At 43.8% G+C, this 26,977-nt stretch overlaps 1 pseudogene; it reads right to left on the bottom strand.

Annotated features, from left to right (window-relative positions):
- Positions 1-26,977, bottom strand: part of LOC144893636 (uncharacterized) — a 208,667-nt pseudogene that overhangs the window by 7,759 nt on the left and 173,931 nt on the right.

The following is a 26,977-nucleotide window of genomic DNA, read 5'->3' as shown; positions in this document are numbered from 1 at the left end:
TCCTGAGCGAACGTTGCCGAACGAGAGTCGCAAGTGAACTTTCGGGTTTCCCGGGAAAGGGATTCCTGCGACAGAGTTATCGCCGTGACAGATCAACCTGCGTGTCAGGTATTGGCAGTTGAGTCCGAGGAGAATCATCGTCGTGCCGTTACGCCTCGAGAATGGGCCGTCAGCCATTTTGACTTGCGCGCTTTGCGCATCCCAATGCGCAAAGGTCTTTGCTTCGCTTCAGCTGTTTTCACTGCATTCAGACATTTATCTGGTGCATGTGTGTGTAACGTGGATTTTGAAGGTAAATCTGCGGTTCGCCGATTTGGAGCTGTGAAACGTCCATACCCGAGGGTGTGATTTCCCAGTCGCCTGGTCGGCGCCTTTGCGCAGCTCTGGCCGCGTGACTGTGCCTGTCATCCGAATGGGATTCTGGTCGGTTAGACATTGTTCTGACGATCGCTGGAGCGGATCGACTTTGGCTTGAAGCTGGGATCGACTTTGGCTTGAAACCGGATTCAACTTTGGTTTGAAGCCGGGAAAGAGACATTGGAAATGTTCTTGGTTCACTCACTTGGAACACAGTGAATTATATATCACGCAACTGATGGTACCATCATAGGACATATATTGATTGTACTTTTGATTACTATTATTGTTGTACTGTTATTCTTGTGATCTTAATACAATATTTGTTTGTTGGTAACAATTGTTGTGGCGTCACCATTGATCTTTGACATGCAGAATAACACATTTTTCTGCCGTGACTCCTCTCGGGGCTCGGAGGTACACCGTGACCGGGGGTTGGGGAGGAGCACGTAACAGTATTCCTGGGACCCCTTGGAGTAAAATAGGCTATATTGTATTTCCAATTTTTTCCCGATTTCCCAGTTTTTCCAAACACTATAGAATAATATTTACCGATATGAACAGTGATGTGGCTTTTATTGAAATTCTACAAATACTGTTTAGATTTTGATGAGAATTATGAACCTGCCGCGAACTCAGAAGTGGACAGATGACGGCAATGTGCGGGTTTGATAATATCCCAATACAACCGTCATTCAATCGTAATGTTAAATGGTTTAACGTTAATCGTGTTCATTGTTTTGTTGAAGTATCAATTGATGATTGGAATTGAGTGAATACAATTACGATTTTGAATTCGTAATTGTATTCACCCAACCGTACGGAACTTCACATCAGGATTTCAATATTTGTTTATGTCATGAATGTTGTTGAAAGTTTATTTTTTATATTGATGTTATTTAATTTGTGATTGGAGTTATGCTGTTTGGAATGAAAAAAGAGATATCGAGTTCAAGTGAATGACGAAATGCCATGATGATATATTTATTTTCTTTCTAAACTTTCTACTTTCTCAGTATTATTCTACTTTCTAAACGTGAATTCACGGATCGCCACATGCAGATTCGCCATTGACTGGGTGTGGAACACACGAACCTGTTTGTTTGTGAACAGGTACGTTTTTCAGGGAAGTCCTTCACGAACTTGCTGTCCATGTCCACGTGCGACTGAAGGTGTGACAGGAATGTGGAATTTATTGGTTTCATGCTTTAGCATTCGCCGTTTCTGTATTGTCTGTTTGCTTCTGGCCTGCCACCCGTGCGTAGAAGGAAATTACATATACCAGTGAGGTACCCGTGCATAGCACGGGTACCTCACTGGTATATATAATTTCCTTCTTTCCCCGTGTTCGTTCGTTCGTCCTTCGACCATGTGTTTCACCCCACCGGTTTTTTTTTCTCTCCTTCCTTCATAACTCAATCCTCACCAGCAGACACTTTTCCAATTCCAGTTCTCACCATACTTCTTCAACTTTATCCTTCTTCCTTTGATCCACTTTGACAAAGCATTAACAAAGAATATAAAAAGTAGGCCTCTCCTCCCATACCAACACAATTGCTTGCACCCCAACCTTTTGTCCTCCTCCTCCTTCCCTTTCTCCTCGCTCTTCTGAAATCTGACACTATCAACAGCTCTCCCTACCTCCCCCTCCTTATCTTACCCTACCTCTCCCCTGCCCTCCCCTCCCCTATATTCGATGCTCCCCCTTCCTCGTCCTTAATGGCATGGACCTCAAACATCTGGGGCTTCGCTCAAACCAGATTTATCTCTCCATACAGGTTGCTTAATCTGCTTGACAAACTTTCCTCCTTCAAGATGTCTCTGATTCCTTAATATCTCTATCTGGTTACTCCCTCATCTGGAACGATAGACCTGAGCCTCGTGCTGGAGGTGGGCTTGCCCTCTTCATCAAAATCTCTCTTCCTCACTCTCCCTGCACTGCCGTCTCTCCACCTCACCACCAGGAGTACCTCTGGCTACGACGTCCCCTTCGCCCCCCCCCCCCCTTTTGTTCATATGTGTGTTGTGCCGTCTACCAAACAGTGATGACTCCATTTACATCTCGCTGTCTGATAACATGGACAAATTTATATTGACTCATCCCAACTCTCTCTACCTCATATGTGGTGATGTCAACTGTCATCATGCCAGCTGGCTGGGTGTGGGTACCTCTCACCAGCCATGGCACATCAGCAAAGCACTTCTGTGACTCATTGGGACTGACACAATCTGTCAATTTCCCAACCCGGATCTCAGTCAACGGAGCATCTTCTCTTCTAGACTTGGTTATGACTAACTTCCCTGCAAATGTCTGCTGCTCTTCTTCTGCTCCAATCTGCTCATCCGATCATGTGCTTGTTAAAGTGGACATCTCTCTGGCCATTCTCAGAGAGCCTCCTCAGCGTCGACGAGTCTGGCATTTCACTCAGGCCAACTGGCATGGTCTTCAAGCAGCCATAAATCATCTGGACTGGTCTCCCATTTCTGCTGCCTCTGACATCAACTCATCCTGGGAATTCTTCCAAAGAAAACTGCTCTCTCTCGTGCACAGATTTATCCCATCCAGTCTTCAGTTGTCATACCCTTCCTTCCGTCCATCGTACACGGAATCTTGTGGTGAGGAAGTTGCTCTGAAACAACTTGCCTTCGCCTCCTGTACGGCAAATCCAACGGAAGGCAATCTCATCTCATTTCCTTTGATAAAGCCCGGAACAAGTGTGTGTCGACCCTCAGGAGAGCCAGGAAACAATATCTCTCTTCTCTCACGAGTGAACTCTCAAACCTATCTCCCTCTTACAAATCCTGGTGGCGTCTTGTCAAATCTGTTTCTGGTGTTTGTTCCCCCTCCATCCCCACCCTTACCTCAAACGGCTACACAGTTGCCGACTCAGCACGTGAAAAAGCTGAATGCCTCAACTCTGTGTTTGCCTCAAAATCTTGTGTCCCAAACCCGTCTGGCCCTGAGGCTCAAAAAGACCCTGAATACCCAAAAACCCAAAAACACCCTGAAGACCCAAAACACTCCAAAGACCAAAAACACCCCGAAGACCCAAAACACCCCGAAGACCCAAAACACCCCGAAGACCCAAAACACCCCAAAGACCCAAAACACCCCAAAGACCCAAAACACCCCAAAGACCCAAAACACCCAAAACACCCCAAATACCCAAAATACCCTGAAAGGCCCAGAGGATCCAAAAGACCCCGAAGACTCAAATGGCACCGAAGACCCAAAGACCCAGAGGAACCAAAAGACCCTTAAGACCCAAAATCCCCAAAAGACACCAAAGACCCAAATACCCCAAATACACAAAATACCCCAAAGACCCAAAATACCCCAAAGACTCAAAAGACCCTAAAAACCCCAAAGACCAAAAAAGATCATTTAGAACCAAAATACCCTAAAATACCCCGAAGACCCAAAACACCCCACACCCCAAAGACACAAAATACCATTAAAGGCCCAGAGGATCCAAAAGACCCTGAAGACCCAAATGGCCCTGAGGACCCAAATGGCCCCAAAGTCCCAAAACACCATGAAGACACAAAAGACCCAAAAGACACCTAAATGGTCAAAAATGCCTATCCCTCTGAAACGACGTGTGGTGAGACGCGCGGAGCGTGCCGAGTCACGCAAGTAAAATCAATCAACAAGACGAAAAAGACATAAAATGTCATGGCTCCCATGTTTTTAGTAATTTTGCCATGCGGAGTTAAAGGGTGTCAGCTGGACATCTTTTGTTGGATTACAACAAAAAAAATCTGCATATGTATCATTGTCTTTGTGCCAAGTTCGAATAAAATCGGCCCAAGCATGTCGAGAAATGGTTGGGGGACATGGTTTCGCAACAAAATGGCCACCAATCGGCCATCTCAGATCAAATCTCGAAAGAAAATGATGTGCATATGTAACCAATCATTCATTTTCTTTGTCATTCAGTTTGAACAAGATTAGTAAATGCATGTGCAAAAGATGGTTCAGGATGTGGTCAATATTGGGTTTTTACACCTAAAATGGCCGTCAGTCGACCCTCTTTGATCAGATCGCACAATAAAGGGAGGTGCACAATGCACACATATATACCATCATGTGGTGCTTATGCCAAGTGTGATCAAAATCGGGCGATGCATGTTCAAGAAATGGTTGGGGAAATATTAAAGTAACAAAATGGCTGCCAGTTGGCTATCTTGGATCTGATCTCAAAGGAAAATGACGTGCATATGTTAGCCATCATTCATTATCCGTCTGCCAAGTTTGAACAACATCATGAAATGAGTGTCTGACAAATGGTTGAGGATGTGTTCAACATAGTTTTTGTTTTACATGGAAAATGGCCACCAGCCGGCCATCTTTGATTGCAACACGAAAGAAAATGATGTGCAGATGAACACCATTATGTCTGAACAAAATCGGTCCATACATGTACGAGATATGGCTGCAGACAGACGAGACCCAATCCATAAACCTCCATTTTGGACAAAGTCCAACAGGGGCTATAATAACAGGTGTCAAATTAAAATGCAATCAGAATTGATTGTACAAATTAAGGAAAATAGGATGCAGCAAGGTATATTATTGTCGATTAAAATATTTTATGTCATAATGAAGGGGATAATTGATGTTTGAGAAATTGATCTACCATCGTGGTTATATCTTACAGCAATTAAATCATAATGTGGTCTTTTTTTTTTTCTTAACACCAGAGTTCATCATCAAACCGCTCAAATCAAAATGTGGAGACAATAAAAATTAGGGTGGCCCAAAACCAAAAGAAGTTTGAAAAGTCACGCTCCTACCTCATGCCCCCATTCCTTTGACCATTAAAAGTATACACCATAAATTTCAGTCAAATTGAATAGTATTTAGAGGTCGCTCCAAAATGCACATTTCCACCCCAAGAGCAAGAAATACAGATTTTGTAATTTAATGCACACAAATAGACCAACCAAAGCTACTAAGTTAAACGGATATTTCAAACACATATGAAACATGGATATTTCGAACTCAAACACATTCCAGCATTATCAGACAGGTAATTCAAAATCAGAAGACTGAATCAATCATACAACAATAATTATTTCAAAATCCAAAGCATCGATCCATGGTTAATCGGCACACATCACATTCAAAATCACATCTTGAGTGTTGCCTTGGTGGATGTGGGCTTCTCTTTGCGGTGGGTTGCCACAAAAGTGGCGCCACGGTCCAACAGCTTCACTCAGTCCATCTCAGCCGCTACTTCTGGAGTGATGACCATACGGTGGCGCTTGCGCTTGGGGGCCAACGGCTGCAGCTTTGGTTGGTACTCGTCGTCGTCGTTTTCGCTGCTCTCCTCTTCACTGCTGGCGGCAGTCCCTGAAGGGTTGGCTGTTTCAAAGGAACTTGTCAAAGCATTTGCCTTTTGCTTTCGCTCGTCCTAGGCGGAATTGCGCTGTTGCTTGCGGGTTTCTTTTTGGGCTTGCATAACATCCATACCAGCCATATAACAACTCTGTGGGTCGTCCCGCTGCATGAGGAGAAACTGCTTGTCCTCCTCGTTCTTCATTAGCGTGAGTGCGTCTTGATGAGCAATGTCGAAAAGATCATGTCGGTCTGCCATGAATATTTCCTCCTTCGCATGGTCGGAATGTCTTTTGGCCGCGATTCTTCTTCAGAAGGAGGTAAGCGTTTCATTGCTTTGTGAGCTTGGGTGCGGCGTTATCAGGGCGCTAGGTGGGAATACCGGCTTTCTCCCAGAACTCATTGACAGCTGGATTGTGAGTTTCGCGCTCTCTCGTACACTCATCCCATTCTCCACATGGTGCTGAGCAAAGAGCCAGAACTCACTGCCTTTTCTTGGCAAACCGGTGCCTTGGATACTGGACTGGGCTTTTCTGAGAAGCCAAACTTTGGACAAACTCCTTGTCGTTGACATAGTGCATGCCTCGCTTCAACCATGAAAAGGAATGAATCAAAAACTGACAACATTCTTTGCATATGACAACGACATTAAAGCAGACGATTGAGGTCGTCCAATCACTACAGTTCGAGGCAAATTCAAATATTCAAAAAGTCACTCACAAAACGCAGGCAGAAACAGATATCTACAACAACAGACAGCGCAGAAAATATCACACAATACAATGGAAAGAATACATGAACTTAACTGACGATAACAGTGTATATAACAACATAAAGATTAAAACTCGGCATTTGGAGCGACCCCTAAATGTGATCCAATCGTCTTGCTTTTTAGTTTTCCAACTCCTATGGTCTAATGGAGCAAGGGCATCGGGTAGGAGCAGTATATTTCAGACTTTGAGATTTTACCCTATTGGCTTGGGCCAGCCTCGTAAACATCGACAGAAACCTTCAAAGGGATGGTTCTTGAGGAGAGAAGCTTCAGCATCATTTGGTTCCGGTCGATCCAGGTGGACATCAATGTCGTGCTCAGTTTGCACTTCCACTTTCACAAATAAATCTGGAAAAGTAACTTTTATTAAATGCAGGCACTCTTGTGTCAACTGTACAGCTGGTTCCACACTCTTAAAATATATAAAGAAATATTGCACTAAGTCATCAGATAAAATTAAAATCATTAAAATCTCTTTCAAAACATTAAAATCTTTCTTGAATAGAGAAAGTAAAACATTTGCCTCAGGAATGGCATCATGTGAAAACATTATGACATCAAATAATTATGTTCTGTACAAACTGCCTATGTTATGAGATGGTTTCTCCCTGACCACATCTTCAGTGGGAATTCCACCACCACAAAAAATGACAACCAGCAAAACAGAAAAAAGCAACAAAAATGTACAGCGGCAAAATAAAGGTTTTCTCCACCAAACTGCTTTTATTGTCGAATTATAAACAATTGCAATCCAACATGTGACTGTTTGATTTTTTTTTGTCTCGAAAGAGTGTGGCAGGTTAACAAATTGTCAGGTCCATGGCTGATGAACAACAGCCTTGAACGGATAGCCGGACTGTCCTCAATTGCCGAGGCGGCCGAAATCTTGGCGGTACTGAAGGGGTAAGGTGCTTACATGCATGGAGCTCACGGGGCTTCTGCTCAAACCCACAAACACGACAAATGAAAAATGCCACAATAATAAATTTAACGAAATGAATGCATGGAATAAAAATGAAAGGTGAGGTAAACTAAATCCTCATGTGTAGACATCGACAGAAACCTTCATGGGGATAGTTCTTGAGGAGAGAAGCTTCAGCATCATTTGGTTCAGGTCGATCCAGGTGGACAATGTCATGCTCAGTTTTCACTTCCACTTTCACAAATAAATCTGGAAAAAGTAACTTTTATTAAATGCAGGCACTCTTGTGTCACATGTATAGCTAAGACTCATAAAATGTATCAATAAATATTGCATTTTGGACGGAATGCACGCAATAAAAATTGAAAGGTGAGGTAAACTAAATCCTAATGCGAGACGTCACCAATCAGACACGAAAACAGACAAGGGGAAAGATTATGAAAATAAAATGTTTTAAAGCCGATGGCACTCAGCTTTGCTCCAACGAGATCGCCAAATGAAGTCGGCAGCACAAGGCGGCCTGAAGATGCTCGCGCGGGAAACACACAAAATGGCACAAAGTTCCTCTCCGCGTTGCCACGAACGTGAGGGGGTTCGTGCGGCTGGTCCTCTTTCGCTTGTCTCCATCCAAAACGTGAGGCAGCTCCAGCTCTCCCGAAAAACACCACCGTCAAACAACACCCCTGGCTCCAAAGTTGCAAATGGTTTTTTGTGACCTCCGAACATTTCTCTGCACGAGTGCACACAAGACAATGCGACCGCCACAGCCAAAAGACAGACCGAGCGAGAACCTGCGCGATTCTTCTTCCTCCAAGCTCGAACCTTCGAGCTCTGATGTCACGCTGTCCAATTGCCCGAGTTCATTGGGGGAGGGGCCTCGCGGCCCTCTTGACCGCCCACCTATTCTCAGCCTTTACTGGGCGGGGCCGTTTTCCTATCTTGTTCATGTGGGCGGGCTTACTTGTCGATCGTAATGTCCGGTTACTGTCTGTGATTGCTGTTGTTGTTGGATAAAGATGTGCGTTTTTATGGCTGACTTGTTATATTCGTAAAAACATTGGGAAAAACCACAGGGAGCAATCACAAACTGGAGAAACTAATCTTGACCATACCTAGTTCAAACAAGCTCCACCCACCGTGTGAAGTCATAAATGATCTTAAGCTCACAGTTTTTCTGCATAAATACATCGAGATTAGCTTTCTACTCACACGTGGTCTATGCTACCCTACACAGTTCTATCTCCACTATGCTATGTCATCACCTACACCCACAAACCCAACAAAATTGACAAATGCAGAGAATGGAATGAATAGGCCAAAGCCATGACATGTAAACACATGATATGATTTGGTACATCACGGTTGGTGAAGGTTGTGGTCAGGTTTCATCAAAATTGTGTGTTTGTAGTTTCAGAGAAAAAAAATCGAATACCATTTTTGGGGGTCAAACCTGGATCCACTTTGACACATAGTAGACCCTCTGAAACCCCGATTTTTTTTCTAATGCCGTGAACAAACTTTAGTCACAACGTACCAAATATCATTTATGCCAGGTTTCGTCAATCCCATCAGCAGTTTCGGAGAAGAAGTTGCAAGTGTTTACGGACTGACAATGCACCACAGCATAAGCTCCCCGGAACTACGTTCCAGGTGAGCTAATCATGTGTTGATTAATTGGTATTGAAGGACTGGACTGGCAAGATACCTAAAAGTTGTGCACACATGTCTTTGAGCCATATTGTCTCAGTTCAGATCTGGCCACAGGTATAAACTGCCATCCGGGTTTAGCGCTTGCATTGAATTCATCAATGTGTGCACCATCCCACGGATGAATGTTAACATTGCAGCAAACCAAGGCCCCAGTGCAAATGAGCATTGAATGATCAAAAGAGTTCCTCCAGTGCAAATGAGTTCCTCCACAGAACAGCGTTCCGTATAAGCTATCGCTGACGATTCGCCAATAAGTGATGTACAGTGGCGGATGTGAGCTTGTATTGTTGGGGTTTTCATACTTGTGCGACTTAGAAATGCCTGCCGCTGTGCAAGAATTTGGATAGAGCTTGAAATGGCCTAATGTTGCAGAGCTTTTCCTGGTTGCTTTATTCAGCCGTCTTTGACGAGCAGAGCCTTGTGTTGACTAACTATCGAATGATAGTCACAACTGGGGATGATTGATGAGGTGAGAGCCGATTGGTTGTTTCCTCCAGTGACAGGTGAGAGATATAAATTGGTTTTTAAAACATGTGAATTGTAATGGACTCAGACTCCCAAACGGGCGACAAGACTGTTGGAGAATAATTATCTCCAAGACGCCGAGCAGAGACAAATGCGAATGAATGAAAATGAATAATCCACCACAATGCTCTCCTTTTCCTTGTTTCACCAGACATCATTTCAGTGCGCACAGTTTGCCTCATGAGGGGATTGTCTCACATTGAAGGATAGAACCACAGCTCAAAGTACACCAACTCGTGCACTTGACCTCACGAGGGGAATTTTCTTGTGCTGGCAGATGGAACCACAACTCAAAATACACAGCAGCCCCTAGGGGCTTGCACCCCTGCCTCACACCTTGCTCAGCTGGCACTGTGGAACCAAGGCCTCAAGATAGTTGGAATCTTCCGCAATGAAGCTAAGTCTATGGGCCTATCACATTCACTGCACAGACAGGATAGTGGTATCTCTTTCTTGTCCTGTCTCCTTTCTGTTCTGCTCCTTCCATGCATTGCGTCCACCACCCCTGCCCCGAAGGTTTCTGCAGGGAACACGTCCACCAGCAATCCCTTCTGGTGAAACTCCCAAAATGCAGGAAAACTGTTCACTTTCACCCTTTCATTCCCCTTTTTAACCACCTGTGGAATCAACTTCCACATTCTCTTCCATCTCATTCTTCCCTCCAAGTCTTCAAGACAACTGTTCATCACAATCTCAGATCATCCTCCATCCAACCATTATCTTTTCCACCCCCAAGTGACCCCATTTCAAAGCATTCCCTTTTTCCAGGTAATTGTGATTTCCCACAACCCTCTCCCCCCCACTACCCCCAATCTCAACTCACCTCACCTCACCTTTTTTCACCTCTTCCTCTTTCACATATTTTCTCTTCCTTTTTCACATCTTTTCACCTCACACTGCCTCAACTCGCCTCTTTTCGTTTGTTCGTTGATTGGTTTCTTCATCCAAACTTTCCCCTTCCTCTTATTCCTGTGTTTCCTTCAACTTCTGCAGAGCTTGTTCACCCCCATGTGTCCACATCCCCTTCCCTTCATCTCACTGTCACTTATACTCTGCTATTGTTGTTTCCTCTTTACATTTTATTCCCTTCCATTCTGCTCGAGCTCTTTCAGGAGCCTTCATCAAGTGTACAACAAGCGTTACACCTAGGTCCCCCGTCGGGGAAGTGATGTGAGTTGACAAAGTGGAACATGCAGAAAACATGCTATGATATGATATTTCGCTCACAAGGGTCAGACAAACATGGAGGCGGCCATCTTGGATTTTGACGTGGCGACCCAATTTTCAAAAGCGTTCTTCTTTATGCCTAGAGACACCCACACACCAGAAGGTACTTCGCTTATGTTTCAAGATATTTCGCTCACAAGGTTCAGACATATATATGGTGGCGGCCGTCCTGGATTTTGACGTGGCGACCCACTTTACAATAGCGGTCTTCCTTATGCCGAGATACACCCACACACCAAATTAGAAGTTGGTACTTCGCTTATTTTTCAAGATATTCATCTCACAAGGTTCAGACATACATGGCGGCGGCCATGTTGGATTTTGACGTGGCAACCCAATTTTAAACAGCGTTCTTCCGTGTGCCCAGATACACCCACACACCAGATTAGAAGTTGGCACTTCGCTTATTTTTCAATATATTTCGCTCACAAGGGTCAGACATATATATGGTGGCGGCCATCTTGGATTTTGACGTGGCGACCCAATTTTCAATAGCGTTCTTCCTCATGGCGAGATACACCCACACAACAAATTACAAGTTGGTACTTCGCTTATTTTTCAAGATGTTCATCTCAAGTGTCAGACATACATCGTGGCGGCCATCTTGGATTTTGACGTGGCGACCCAATTTTCAATAGCGTTCGTCCTTCTGCTGAGAAACACCCAAACTCCAGATTAGAAGTTGGTACTTCGCTTATTTTTCAAGATATGCAGGTTACAAGGTTCAGACATACATGGCTAAGGAGCGCCCCTCATCAGGCCGGCGACTGAGTCACACCTACGCTGCAGGAAGGGTGGGCTCGGAACCCGGCCGGGCCTCAGCTATATCTGATCCAGGGGTCTTCGCCGTGAATTATGGCTAACAATATGCGTTAAATGGCGGCCACAACCATGGGCCGGTATCCCTCCCAGAGCATTCGTGACGCATTGCGCGCCTGGCATGTGACTGGGGGGCACTGGCCGCTGGGTTTATATTGTCTTTTTCGAGGTGTTGTCTCAAAGACAAAAGGGAGATAATTGTCGGGCAGGGGGGGGCATGGGGGGCACCACGTGACCCAGAGCACCTGAATTATATATATAATTATATCTTTCCTTTGCTTGCTTCAAAACATGTTGTTTCACAGATCGGTCAGATCCAGCCTTGGAGACGGGAAAAGTTATGGGAATAGTTGCCATTTAATTCTTGTTTAACCTCGAGCAGAGTATGATGTAATATGTATCCTTTGATTTTTATGTGCCTGGCTCAATATGTTTTACTGCCAAGTGTAACACAATTGAACTCCCTTGAGGTCACATCCCTTGGCCTCGCGGGTTGTATAGATCAGGGCTTGGGGAACATCACTATATCTTACTCCCACAGCCTTGGCTTTTAACTTTGGCTCCACCACCGGATGGGACCATGGTGGGAGTTTTATGGAGCCCACCTTTTTCCTTTGTCTTCAGCACAGCGTTTTTTCTGTTATTCCATCTATATAACAACTTGTCTTTTGCTGAGTTTTTAGTGCGGCTCGGACTTGCACTGCATTGTGTGACAAAGCTCTGCATTTTTTCCGGACGTGCTCCACAATTGTGCTTTGTTCGATTTTTTATTAAACCACTCTTGCTGCTTCAAATGTGCCTCTTCTTGAGTAAAAGGAGGAATCCCGACAATCGCGCTGCCCTGGAAGCCAGGAAATAAGCCTCGCACGAACCACGTGTGATGGTGATACGCCGAGCGGTTTGCGTACACGTGATCCGCGCCGGTTATAATTACTAGACCTGATTCAAGCGGTTTTATTCGTACCACGCTTAGTGAATACATGAAAAACACAGGACGGTTAAATCAGAAGGAAGAACAGAATTTATTTACACTATACAAGGATTTGTAGAAGGAAAGGGACACAGAGCAATCCTTAGACAGTCTTATACTTAATATCCCAGGACAACGGGCCCGTCTGACACACACACTCACACGGGGATTGCAGATGCGCAGGTGTTCCCCAGCGCGTCCAGGGATGGCTCTCGTGCAGCTCTCTCCGATCCCCGGCACATCCCGTGAAGATGGAGGTAGGAGAAGGCAGGACTGCGTATCGTGTCGCTCGAACGAAACGGGTTATCTCGGGGCGAACGGTAGAGGGCGGACTTAGCGCGGCTGGCAGCTATTCAGCTGCGTTCACTCGCTTTGGCTGAACTGCTTGGTGAGTTATCAATGCCCTGGCTGCACCCACGTATCCCTCGTACCAAAGTTCATACAGCGCGGGTGATCCTTCTCAAGCGCGTCTCCTTAGAATCCTCTCATAAACTTCGCACAAGGTCTGCCGTGGGCTCTCTCCTCGTTCTCTCTGGTTCAGCGCACCTCCCTCGATAACTCTCTCTTGGGCTCTGCGATGGGGGCTTTTTGCAAACGGTTTTATTGCCACGCCCTTAGCCCGATCGAATGTCCTAGCCACGCCCGGTGACGCAGTGCTGCAGCTACACGCTGTGAGCCCTGATTGGTGGCCCATTCTTACCGTCCCCCCACTGCTGCTGCCCCGAGCTCAACCCTCCTTCACCTTTCGAGGCCCACCTCGTGTTACTTGACTAGGGGACAGCCAAATGGGATGCGGGATGGATTACGCCCATAGAGGTAGAATGGGGGTGGACGCAAAATGATTAGGGGCCTATTCTCCTGTCTTTACACAACGCAGGTACTAAGAGAGGAAATGGCCTATTCTTACACATACTAAGACATAACTATACTACAAATGGGCCTATATGTTGCTCGTGGGACGAACTATGAGGGGCAAACCTTTAGCATTTATTGAGTCCAATGTACAAATCTCAAAACCGTAGCAATATATATATATATATAATATTATAATGATCTTTTGACTTATGAAGGAAAAAATGAGTTTGCTGGTTGACAAAGAATGTGGTTGTCATAGCTACCGAGTGATTTCCCTGAGGCAACAAAGTTCCGCCTGCAACAAATTGAACTTCTGAGTTTTAAATCTTGACAAAACTACGTATGGGTTTTTAAGTAGGACAAATTGTGAAGTAAATACCTATTTATTAAATAAGGACTTTCTTATTTAATTGCATACCTGTTTGAAGTTTTAACATGACTTATTAAGTTATCATGTTACTATTGTGTCAATTTGCAATATGGTATGATAACCCTTGCATCAACTGGCTGAATACTCAGGTCCTGTGGAAACAATGATGTTAACAATAAATGAATTACAGATAAAACCACAGAATGGTAAATCATTTGGTATAGTTTTAATAATAAAGGCACTGTAATATGGTTAAAGATATGGTACTTTGAAATAAAGTAAGTAATCTTTGTCCTTTTAGTGTCGAAAATAAGTAAAAGATATATCCACTTATTTCTTATTTGTGCTTCACTGAGAATGACCTTCAAATGTTCTTGAAGTCTCCAAGAAGGATTAAAAGGATGATGGCTCCGAAATGTCTTGCAGGAGACAATGGGAAAACAGAAAACCGCATTAAAGAATTTGAAATGCAGACCTGCTCTCGGCGGGGAGTACTCCCATCTCAATATTTCATTCGACCAATCCCCATTGCCCTCATCCCTCCCACCTACACTTTGCCTAACCAATCCTACTACTCTCCTCCCCTTTCTTCACTCCTCCCTCTCTACTTGCTCCTCCCACTTCAACTTGTATAAAGGTCAGGACTGACGTCAAAATATTAGGATTATCACTGGGTTTGTAAAATGTTGGTTTGTTGTACTAAGGGTTTTCACTGGGTTTGTAATGTTGTAAATGTTGTAATTAGGATACTTCACTTGGCTGGTTGATTCTGCATGTTTACACTGTATGTTGACTGTATACTGTGCATGCTACTGTTATTTGGTGTATCCTTATGATGTTTCCTCTGATGTACATCTCTACTGCACCAGGATTTTACACTTGGGACTTTTTGTGAATCTTGCAATGTGCTTTCGTGAATTGTAGAATGCTCTTCTTGGTTTGATAAAGGTTATTGTTCCTTGCTGTGTATTCCGTTGTCGACAGAAAGCGTTGTCCTCCTCAGGAATTAAAATTTTGATTCTTCTTCTGACAAAAGTTTATGGACATTGAATTTCTTGATTCATCTATTACATACCGTCTAAAAAATCTCTCCATCAGTGAGTTGTTGTTTTTCTGTTTGTTTGTGACCTTACTGCTTTGAGCTCCCAAGGTTAATCACTACAAAACCTTCTACAATGAGACATTTTACAACAATGCACCTCAATAGAAGTTTTGAGCAGTCACGATGACGTCATTTGGCCCATTATTTCCGTGGTGCACTCCCGAGTTAATTTATTTACGAACCCGAGGTAATTTTTTGACTTCACCTTCACTCCTTTACACCCTTTAAACCCTTTCCACCTCTTAGATCCCCTGCACCCCTCAAGCAGTACTTAAGAGATACAACAAGCACGGATTGGAAATCTTCACTAATGGAATGGAATGAGGTTGTCGAGGTTACCAGCTCCACCCATTGCGACATATGCTCACTGAATATTTACAATGCATTCCCGTTTCTACCAATACACACTCCAAAGTAAATTTCTCATTTCAGGTCAGACATCTACGAACCCCCTTCATTGAGGGGTACCTTTCCGAGAATTCGCAAAAACACAGACAGTGCATTTGTGCTTTTAGTACCTCTTTTTATTGCCAAACCCTTCACAAATTCAAGTTGCGTAAAAGACAGGAGACGTCTTCTGATAAACAATTTTACGACAGGTTGTTCTCCCCATATCACGCATGTCAATGAAACATGGACGACAGCAAAGATTAAGAAATAATTGATGTCCAAACTGCCATGGAAAGATGTCATGTGAGCATAACCAAAAAGGGACAAGAAAAACAACTATATCAGAAGGAAAACAAAATTCCAAAACACAGAACACAATCAAAAACCTCAAATGGAACGTGGCTGGATACTTGGCAAGTACAGAAACAAGAATTAGTAATTGGCAACCGAAGGAAAACCTTGAAAGAAGCACAATGAGATCCAATATCAGATTAAGAGATTAAGTTATGTTACCATTTGAGTATTTGGCATTAATTTTTCAATATTTCTCTATTATGAGAAGATAGAGAACCAAATTAATAAATCTTACATTTTTTTTTAAGCTGTCATTTTCTTATCCTCTTAACCTCATTTTTCATATCCTGCTATTTCAGATTTCAGCTCTCCTGTATGGATCTTCATATGTGATTTCAAATTGCTTTTTTGAAAGAAATCTTTGTCACAAAGCGAGCATTTGTAAGGTCGCTCTCCTGTATGGATCCTCATATGTGATTTCAAATTGCTTTTTTAGAGAGAAACCTTTGTCATATATCAAGCATTTATAAGGCCGCTCTCCTGTATGGATCCTCATATGTGATTTCAAACTGCTGTTTTGAGAAAAACCTTTATCACATATCGAGCATTTGTGATGTCGCTCTCCAGTATGGATCTTCATATGCGTTTTCAAATCGCATTTTTCAAAGAAACCTTGATCACATATCGAGCATTTGTGAGGGCGCTCTCCTGTATGGATCTTCATATGCGTTTTCAAATCACATTTTTCAAGGAAACCTTCATCACATATCGAGCATTTGTGTGGTCACTCTCCTGTATGGATCTTCATATGTGATTTCAAATTGCTTTTTTGAGAGAAACCTTTGTCACATATGGAGCATTTGTAAGATCACTCTCCTGAATGGATCTTTATATGTGATTTCAAATGGTTTTTTTGAAAGAAACCTTCATCACATATGGAGCATTTGTAAGGCCACTCTCCTGCATGGATCCTCATATGCCTTTTCAAATGGCCTATTTGAGAGAAACTTTTATCACATATCGAGCAATTGTGAGGTTGATCTCCTGTATGGATACTCATATGTGATTTCAAACTGTTTTTTCGAGAGAAACCTTTATCACATATTGAGCATTTGTAAGGTCGTTCTCCTGTATGGATACTCATATGTGATTTCAAACTGTTTTTTCGAGAGAATCCTTTATCACATATGGAGCATTTGTAAGGTCGCTCTCCTGTATGGATCCTCATATGCCTTTTCAAATGGCCTATTCGAGAGAAACCTTTATCACATATTGAGCATTTGTGGGGTCGCTCTCCTGTATGGATCTTCATATGTGATTTCAAATTGTTTTTTGAAGAGAAACCTTTATCACATATGGAGCATTTGTAAGGTCGCTCTCCTGTATGGATCCTCATATGTAATTTCAAATTGCTGTTTTGAGAGACACCTTTATCACATATCATGCATTTTTGAGGATGCTCTCCTGTATGGACCATCATATGTGATTTCAAACTGAATTTTCGAGAGAAACCTTTATCACATATCGAGCATTTGTAAGGCCGCTCTCCTGTCTGGACCATCCTATGTGATTTCAAACTGAATTTTCGAGAGAAACCTTTATCACATATCAAGAATTTGTAAGGTCGCTCTCCTACATGGATCTTCATATGTCTATTAAAAAGGCTGTTACTAGAGAAACCTTCATCACAGCCAGAGAACTTGTGGGGGTGTTTTCCAGTGTGGATCCTCATGTGTATTTTGATGTCACTCGTTGAAGCAAAATCCATTCTGCACACATTGCACTTATAACGTATTTGCCTTTTTAGAACCTTTTTGTTTAATTTGTTTAATTTAATATTAATCTTGGTGTTGCGAGGCCCAGACATTAACTTATATTTTACAAGAAGTGAGTCTTGATGTCGTGATCGTTTCTTCAAAAAAGGCTTCTTCTTCACTGTCAAGCTGCGACTGGACCTTATTTGTCCCATATTCCTTCTGGTTCTACAGAAACAAAGAACACATTTAAATTTTTCTGGTCAAAATAAAAATGCTAAATATTGAACACATTACCAAAAATTATGTATTTTCTCAACACAAAAGATTGTATGTTAATTTTTTGCGTTTCCACTCACCAGTTGCAAAACAGGAAGCACTTCCGTTTGTCTTGTGAATATCATCTGAACCTTCCTTTGCAGAAGCACATTTTGAATCTTCTGTGACAGAGGAATCATTGTTGTGTTGTCTGCCTTCCACATTTACAGGATGGACATCATCTGTGTACAAATCAGTGTCAGTCTTTTTACAGGGAAGTGACATTGAGAACCATCTTGAGAGTTCATAGAATATGTTACGTCATGGAATATATCCTTCAATTTAAATATAATAATGAAGTTAAGTATTGTTAAAAAGAAAAATTCTGGATGTTAAGCACTATTGAAGCAGTCTTCTACATCACCCCCATACACCACCCTATTTAACATGTCCAAGTACTGCTAAACTGGAGGATAGTAGATGTAAGAATTAGGCGATTTGTATTCAACAGTGTTTAAATATTTAATTCAATTGAATTAAAATAAAGATTGTAAAATTCATTTTTTTTAAATTCTGGAAATTATTGGCGTTGAAAAGTGTCTATTACATCACTCACTCTAACACGTTACATTGGTTATTTGTGCCTGTGGTTAGTGTACTTTATGATGTCATTATAAACAGTAATTCTCCTGTTTGGAATGATTTTCAATTTTGTTTGACTCCCAAGCAGCAGGCAGAGTGAAAATATTGTTGCAGACGCAAGTTTTGGGTTTGGGGTGCGTCATGAGTGGGACTTCTCGGACTCTCCCTGACCTCTGGACCCGCAGGTCGCCCTACCGTGGATTGACACCGAACTACTTACACCGATTGAGACCGCCAAACCTGGCAACACAATTGATCTCAGCAGGTGATCCTTCCATAGTGTGAACAGGTAGGCAGCTTCTCCTCGGGTGCCCATCACGTTCAAACAGCAGTGATTGCTCTGGTGTTCCAGCTCTTAATCCGCTTCCACACTAAATATTCTATCCAATGTAAGCTCCCTCTGTGGGAAAGTTTGGCGGCATATCCATAACCTGCCAAATAATTTAAATGTTCACACTGACATTCGGCAGATTTTCCTCCGTGTTCTCCACTTCCACTGCTCATGTGCGGAACCCCCGCAGACGTCACACAATACACGCAGCCCCGTAACCTTCACCACGCCCACTCTTGCACCGTACATCCGGTACATCCCCAAATCGCTTTGCGGACCAGCGCACACAACTTACACACACCGGCCGTCTCACGATCTCTCACACACCATTTATTCACACGATGCACTCCACAGTCAATCTCACTCCATGACAGTTTACACACTACTTTCCGTTGAGCCATCCCGCGGAGGTCCCGTAGCTAAATTTGCCATTTATGCCACGAAGCATTTGTGCCACGCACACTCAGACGCACACCATTCCTTGCGAATTTTTTTTCCAATCATCTACACACAGGTGTTTTGCTGGCAGGTAGGACCGTTAACACACAGTGACATGCAGTGCCTTGAAATGTCACCTCCCTTGGACAGGTACAGATTACAAACCTGTTCTTTTTAGTCTCCCGCACACAGGACCAGAACAGCTTAACATTTAAAATATTTCCCGCTCAGTAACCTCACCCCTCCTCTCAGTCAAGGTAACGGTTACCCCCATCTGAGTCGGTGAAAGACCCGTACTCTCGCTCATTCATGCACTCCACTCTGCACGTTCGCGGCACACACTCCGTTACACTCAGGCTCAGCACTCCTAGGAACCCTGAGTTCGTTATTCCACCCAAGCTCGGCACACACCCTTTCACACCATGAATTCGCTCCAGCTAACACAGCCTACCTCGTCATGAGCCGCTTTGATCGCTCATATCCTCTCCACCTGCACCTGCCATGCGTTATCCCGATCTTTACACATTGTTTCTACACATTGCACAATCTCTTCCTTAACATTATTTGCCCTCTTGCTTGTCCCTCATCATTCTTCTTTGCCTTTATCCATCGAATTCCATTTTTTATCTTTATTATTTTTTCCTTTGACCCCTTTAGTTCTTCTTCTGAGATTACTTTAGTTGCTTCCATTCTTTTTCATTTTCCGTTCTTTTGTCTCTATTGTTCATCCCATTTATTCTATCTCCTGTGTTCAGTCATCGTGGCCTATTTAACATTCTTTCTTACTTGCCCTTCTGAGCTGGCTTTCGATCCTGTATTTCTTCTAATTTGCTGTTCAGTTCCTTTTGCCCCTCTGCAAGTCCGTTTTTCCTTGTTTAAGTCCATTCACCTCTTCTTTTATCCCATTTGTCTGTTGCATCATTCTAGCCTCACCTGCCCCCATCTCGTTCCGGACACCATCCACATGCTCACTCACCTCTCCCCTTACACTTACAGCCTCGAGCGTTGCGGCTATCTCATTTCCCATAGCCTTCATATCAGCCTTTACCTCTGCCTGCCCCACGTGCATGTCATGCCTTATGCCAGTCATCTTGTCCCTCCTCCATTTTCATCGTCATCTGTGCCATTAGTTGACTAATCAACAACATCACCTGGTCATTGCCGGACTGCGATGGTAACGGCGACCCACTATTCCATGCCATCAGCGCTGCCTTTTCCAGGGGCTGGTGAGGGTTGGGTCCTCCATCGCCATCGGCACCTCCATTGCTACCCCTCCTGGTCCTTCTCCCACAATGTTACATTAATTTACAGCTTCCTGGGCAATTAGCTCCTCCATATCCTCCTGATGTAGGCCCACCAGGTCCTGCTCACCTTGGCTTGACGTAGCTGTACAACTCTTTTTAGTACAATTTCACCCTACACTCCTTACAATTTTTGTGGTGCTGCTGAAAGGGCCCCAGATTCGATTCTCACTCCTGACATCAATTGTTCCGGACGCAGGGTTCTCACTCTTTTACAAACGTGTTTCCTTTGGGTGCAAACGGTTTGGCGGTGCTAATTGGGGTCCGTACCCTCAATGCACATCCATATTTATGAGATATCCCCTGCGACAAAGCATTTAAGGCCACTCGAGGTGGGGGCTACATAAACGAAAGTATAGATATTAGACATTAGACAGAAAGGAGGAGTCTATTGACATTCCTCTTGAATTGAGGTAGGTTGAGAAAGAGGTGAAAGCAGGATGCAGGTAAGCTGTTCCAGAATGATGCCTTGCATTGAAAAAGAAACAGAAGAATACCTTATAGTCTTACTCCTTGGGACAGATATCGTATATGGATGGGACGTACCTGCCAGACGTGTTGAGTGACTGAAAGAATCAGTGCCTCAGGCCAAGCTTCTGTAATTTGTTTTTAAACAGTACAGTGAAACCCCTCATCAGCTGATCCTCATTTCCTCATCATTACATTTAAACCCTGAAGATTATTTTGCTTTTTCTTGCCGGAAACAAAACATTTGCCGCTGTTAATGGTACAGTTTCAAACTTTACAGAAAATTGTTATTAACCAGAAATGTGCGTTACAAAGAAATCGGTTTGTATCCTCTTTGTCCAAAAAAAATTATGAACCATCTTCTCACTTATTTTTTTTTCAATCTTAGGGAGAAATAGTGTCTGACAGTCGAGGCTGCGAATTGACTCGAATGGTCCAAACGTCTCGCTTTGTCCTATATTTTCGATCATAGCTGAAGAAAAGTGACCATTTGTTTTTTTAAAGTTTTTGGGTTTTCATCAAAGAAAGTTCCTTAAAAAGTTATAAAAGAGAGAAATGGTGAGGGTGGGGGCCCCGAGGTTGTTTGCCTCGGGGCCCGTGCTGGCTCCTGACGCCACTGGGCACGGGTAAGAGGAGACAAGGTTCCTGGTCTTCCGCTCCCTCTTTTTATATATTTTGTTTGTCTGGTTGATTTGTTTGTGAAGTAAATGTCAGCTCTTTCACGAGCGCGATTCAGCATACAAAAAAAAAAAAAGAAAAAAAAAAAAGCTTAATTGAGAAAGAATACAATCAGGCAGATCCTTGATATATAACATGAACAATATTGGACCCAACACAGACAGACCCGTGAGGACTCACATTTGTATTATGGACAGGGGATTACTGTTCCTCATGTACCACAGAGATTTGACGATTTGCAAGGAAGTCAGTGATTGTATCAAGCAATTTTCCAGAAATGCCAGATGATTTCAGCCTTCGAGATGTCGAAACCAACAACCCTAGCTTCTCCACGATGATCCAAAGCCCCATTCACATGTTCAATGATTAGGGTAGAACATCACCAGCAGACCATGACTGTCTATGTCCATACTGAACATCAGTTAGGAGGTTATGGGTTTCCAGATGAGTCATGAGTTGTTCTATCAAGGATTCAAACATTTGCTGATAACAGGTAGAAGGCTAACAGGCCAATAGTTAGAAGGATCTGATTACTCACCGTAGCCTTTAAAGACAGGGACTACAGAAGCCTGCTTCCAGCTAAGTGGAAACACAGACTTTGACATGCACAAGCAATACAGTTTTGAGAGAACAGAAGACAGTTCAAACTAGAACGCCACTCAGTAGAGCGCATACTCCCGCTGTGGGTCAAGTTGGAATAGTACGATTTCACAAAAGTTTGAGGGAGTAGTTCAGTGACAACATAAGACAAGACAGACACTGCACAGATATTATATGTATATATATATATATATATATATATATATATATATATATATATATATATATATATATGTTGTTGCGGTTTTAGAACCCTCACTTGTAAATAATTCTTGTAAATATTCTATTTGTTAAAAGGTCAAAGGTCGCACCCTTAGTTAGTCCATATGCAACACGTAGGTCACCATAGGACTTTAGTTATCTCCTTAGCATGTGTTTAAATAAGGCCATGTTCACAATAGTCGAATCTGCGTTGCATTAATCAAATAAGGTAGGCCCCGTTCATCAATTCACTTTCAAATCTCTCTCCAAGCTACTCCATCATGCCCACCTACAGACGGGGCTTGTCCCTCCCAATGCTATCACGTGGTTTTGTTAGCAGCGTTCGCTGCCTCGCTCCAAACGCCATTAACCATGCGGTCGGCTTGAGGAAAGAAGGGGCGGAGCCATGAGAACGAGGTGTGGCCTCGTCAACGAGCCGTCGAGGGCGGAGCCGGTGAGCCCTCGCTAACCAATCGGGGCTGAGGTGAGCTCACTGATAGGCATGGCTCGATGAAGCGCGCATTGATCTGGAAGCGCATGATATAAGCATGGGGCAAAGCCTTTTCACAGAAGCTGAGTAAGGAGTGCACAGACAGAGCTGCGTTGGGACAGAGCTGCGCTGGGAGTTTGGGTCATTGAGCTGGAGACGAGCGGAGGAGAGCGCCACGAACTGCTGATGAGAGAACGAGCCGCGCTGGGGAACTCCTAATTCATATGAATTCATAGGAACTGTGCATACGGACTTGCAAAGGACTTCCCCCCCCCCCCCGCCATATGTAAGGTCCGGTCGCACACCAATGATACGCGCTAGCTGCCTGCCCGGGTTTTCACCTCGGTACGAGTTGACACCTGGAGCCAGACCTCAACGCTTGAACCATCTACCTGGACCTTCCCCCTACCAGCTACCATCCCGTGTGAGTCTGTCTGTTTGTCCGGGGTTTATTAACTTAAGACTGTGTAGATAAGCCTGCCCTGTGTCCTGCTTCTTCTTCTTCCTGTACATTCTTCCCTTTCGTTTCCTCTTCGGTTTTGGTTTGTACATAATTAATAAATTCACTTGTTCTTCCTATACCTTTTGGTTTCCTCTCCATCCGATCGCATCCATCCTTTCTTTCAATTGAGTACCTGTGGCATGATTTAGGAACCGCTCAGAATCGGGTTAGTCATTGCTAACCGCTCGGGCCGCGGATTGCTAAACCGCTCGGCAATTTCCATCGATCCGTGGTTCGAGCGGGAGTTATTTCCCTGCTTTACGGTCGGGTTAGTAAGTAGGTATTTGGGACTCCATTGACCAATCACCCTAGCTAATTCTGAACAGAAGGAGCGTCATAGCTTCCAGGATTGGGGGATGGCCAGCTTGAAAGACAAGCGGATTAACCCCCCCCCCCCTTGATAAGGGGAGCGCCGACCCCCGAATCCGCAACATGTAACACAAAACACAAAATTAAAAACACATCACAGCCACGAAACACAAAATTAAAAACACCTCACAGCCACAAAACACGAAATTAAAAACACCTCACAGCAACGAAACACGAAATTAAAAACACTTCACAGCCATGAAACACGAAATTAGAAGCACCTCACAGCCACGAAATTAAAAACACCTCACCGGGGTTTAGAAGAAGGGGCAGGGCCAGGAGAACGAAGTGTGGCCTCGTCAACGAGTCGTCGAGGGCGGAGCCGGTGAGCCCTCGCTAACCAAAAAAAATCCGCAGCCCCCGTCCTTCCGTGAGCTTCCGTGAGCGTGAGCTTCCCTCCATTTCTTTCTTTTCAGCCATTCCTTGGTGGATTTACTGGTATGTTTAGGGTCATTGTCATGTTGCATGGTCCACCTTCGGTTGAGCTTCAACTTTCCGACAGATGGCCTCACATTATCCTCAAGCACCCTCTGGTACAATGAAGAATTCATAGTGGATTATATGATTGTGAGCTGCCCAGGCCCTGATGCAGCAAAGCTGCCCCAAACCATAATATTTCCACCACCATGCTTTACAGTTGGTAGCAGGTTTTTGTGGTCAAATGCTGTCTTTGGTTTTCGCCACACATGTGTTCTGGTACTGTGGCCAAACAGCTCTACCTTTGACTCATCTGTCCAGAGCACATTGTTCCAGAAGTGCCGGTCTTTGCCTAGGTGTTCATTGGCAAACTTTAGTCTTGCCCTGATGTTCTTTCTGGACAGCAAAGGTTTCCTCCTGGCACACCTCCCATGTAGATCAAATTTGTGCAGCCTCTTTCTAATGGTAGACTCGTGCACTTTGACATCAACAGTGGCAAGAGCTACCTGTAGGTCCCGTGATGACATTCTGGGGTTCTTAGAGACTTCTTTCAGCATCTTGGGGTCTGCTCTCGGGCTGAACTTGTTTGGGCGGCCTGGTCTGAACAAGTTGGCAGTTGTTTGGAATCTTCTCCACTTGTAGATGATCTTCCGAACAGTCGAATGATTGATTTCAAATTGCTTGGAGATTTTTAAATCCCTTCCCAGACTCGTAGGCATCTATAACCTTCTTTCTGAAGGCCTCAGAGAGCTCTTTTGATCTAGGCATGGTGACGCCGCACACTTCAACAACAAAGAGCAAACCAAACGAAATGTCTGAGGTTTAAATAAGACAGGTTCCGCCAAGATCCTCTCTAACAATGTTCTAATCATTTGCACCTGAGCTGGTGCACCTGATTCTAATTTTAGGTATTTTAAGTAGTGATAAATGTAGGGGTGTACTTACTTTTTCCAACTGCAAAATTCGCATTTATGTTTCTTTAAATTATACAATGGACAACAAAATGTAAATGTTTCATGATATTTGTTATATTATATCACCTTTATCTATCAATATTGTTGAAAGGAAGATCAAATAGCTGTATGTTGAAATATGTTGAAAAAGTCAAAACTTCACATGGGGTGTATTTACTTTTTCACGTGACTGTATATTTACAGTACCTTCAGAAAGTATTCACTCCCCTTGACATTTTTCACATTTTGTTGTTACAGCCTGAATTTAAAATGGCTTAAATTTACATTTTTTTTGTATCTGATCTTCCCATAATGCCCCATAATGTCAAAGTGGAATTCATTTTATGGAATTTATTCATAAATTAATTTAAAATGAAAAACTGAATGCTAATCTCGCAACAGGACTGTTTATATTTCACCATCACAGGTGAAATTCGGCAACTGGTTCCGTTAGTGAAATTCAATCCAAAAAGAGAGATCTGGTTTCACCAAGAAATTTAAACGTCATTTCAAAATTTACACTGGTTCACATCGAGTTCGTTCCTTTGTCATCCACCCACGTTCAAACAAACCAACCGGTTCTGACAAACCCGAGCAACAAGTTTAAAAATAAAACAAGTAAATATTTATATCGGTTTCAGACCAGCTGCATCTCATGGTTCCTATTGGTTTATATGGGTTTCAGACCAGCTGCATCTCCTGGTTCCGATTGGTTCATATGGGTTTCAGACCAGCTGCATCACATGGTTCCGATTGGTTTATATGGGTTTCAGACCAGCTGCATCTCATGGTTCCCATTATTTTATATGGGTTTCAGACCAGCTACATCTCATGGTTCCCATTGGTTTATATGGGTTTCAGACCTGCTGCATCTCCTGGTTCGTTTTGGTTTATAGGGGTTTCAGACCAGTTGCATCTCATGGTTCCTAATGGTTTCTATGGGTTTCTGACCAGCAGCATCTCATGGTTCCTATTGGTTTATATGGGTTTCAGACCAGCTGTATCTCATGGTTCCTATTGGTCTATACGGGTTTCAGACCAGCTGCATCTCCTGGTTCCTATTGGTTTATATGGGTTTCAGACCAGCAGCATCTCATGGTTCCTATTGGTTTATATGGGTTTCAGACCAGCTGTATCTCATGGTTCCTATTGGTCTATACGGGTTTCAGACCAGCTGCATCTCCTGGTCCCTATTGGTTCATATGGGTTTCAGACCAGCTCCCTCTCATGGTTCCTATTGGTTTATATGGGTTTCAGACCAGCTGCATATCATGGTTCCTATTGGTTTATATGGGTTTCAGACCAGCTGTATCTCCTGGTTCCTATTGGTTTGTCTGGGTTTCAGACCAGCTGCATCTCATGGTTCCTATTGGTTTATATGGGTTTCAGACGAGTTACATCTCACGAGTTTGACGCGTTGGAGCACCTCGGCATCGTGCGGCGCTCCGATAGCGCGTGGGCCTCGCCACTGCACATCGTGCCAAAGCCGGGGGGTGGATGGCGCCCGTGTGGCGACTACCGCCGTCTCAACGATGCTACCACCCCCGACAGGTACCCGATCCCGCATATTCAGGACTTTTCCGCCCGTTTGGCAGGACGGGTCACCTTTTCGAAAATTGACCTGATACGGGGCTACCACCAGGTACCTGTCCGGGCGGCCGACGTCCCGAAGACGGCCGTCATCACGCCGTTCGGCCTGTTCGAATTTTTGCGGATGCCGTTTGGCCTCAAGAACGCGGCCCAGGCGTTCCAGCGCTTGATGGACGGCGTGCTGCGCGACCTGCCGTTTCTTTTCGTCTATCTGGACGATATCCTCGTCGCCAGCACGTCCCGCGCCGAGCACCTCCTCCACCTCCGAACACTGTTCGGTCGCCTCAGCGAGCACGGCTTAATTGTCAACCCAGTCAAATGCCACTTCGGC

This window comes from Myxine glutinosa, chromosome 1 (genome assembly GCF_964187855.1).
Source record: "Myxine glutinosa chromosome 1, kmMyxGlut1.1, whole genome shotgun sequence".
In the NCBI taxonomy this organism is placed as follows: domain Eukaryota; kingdom Metazoa; phylum Chordata; class Myxini; order Myxiniformes; family Myxinidae; genus Myxine; species Myxine glutinosa.
This window is presented reverse-complemented; position numbering and strand designations above follow the sequence as displayed.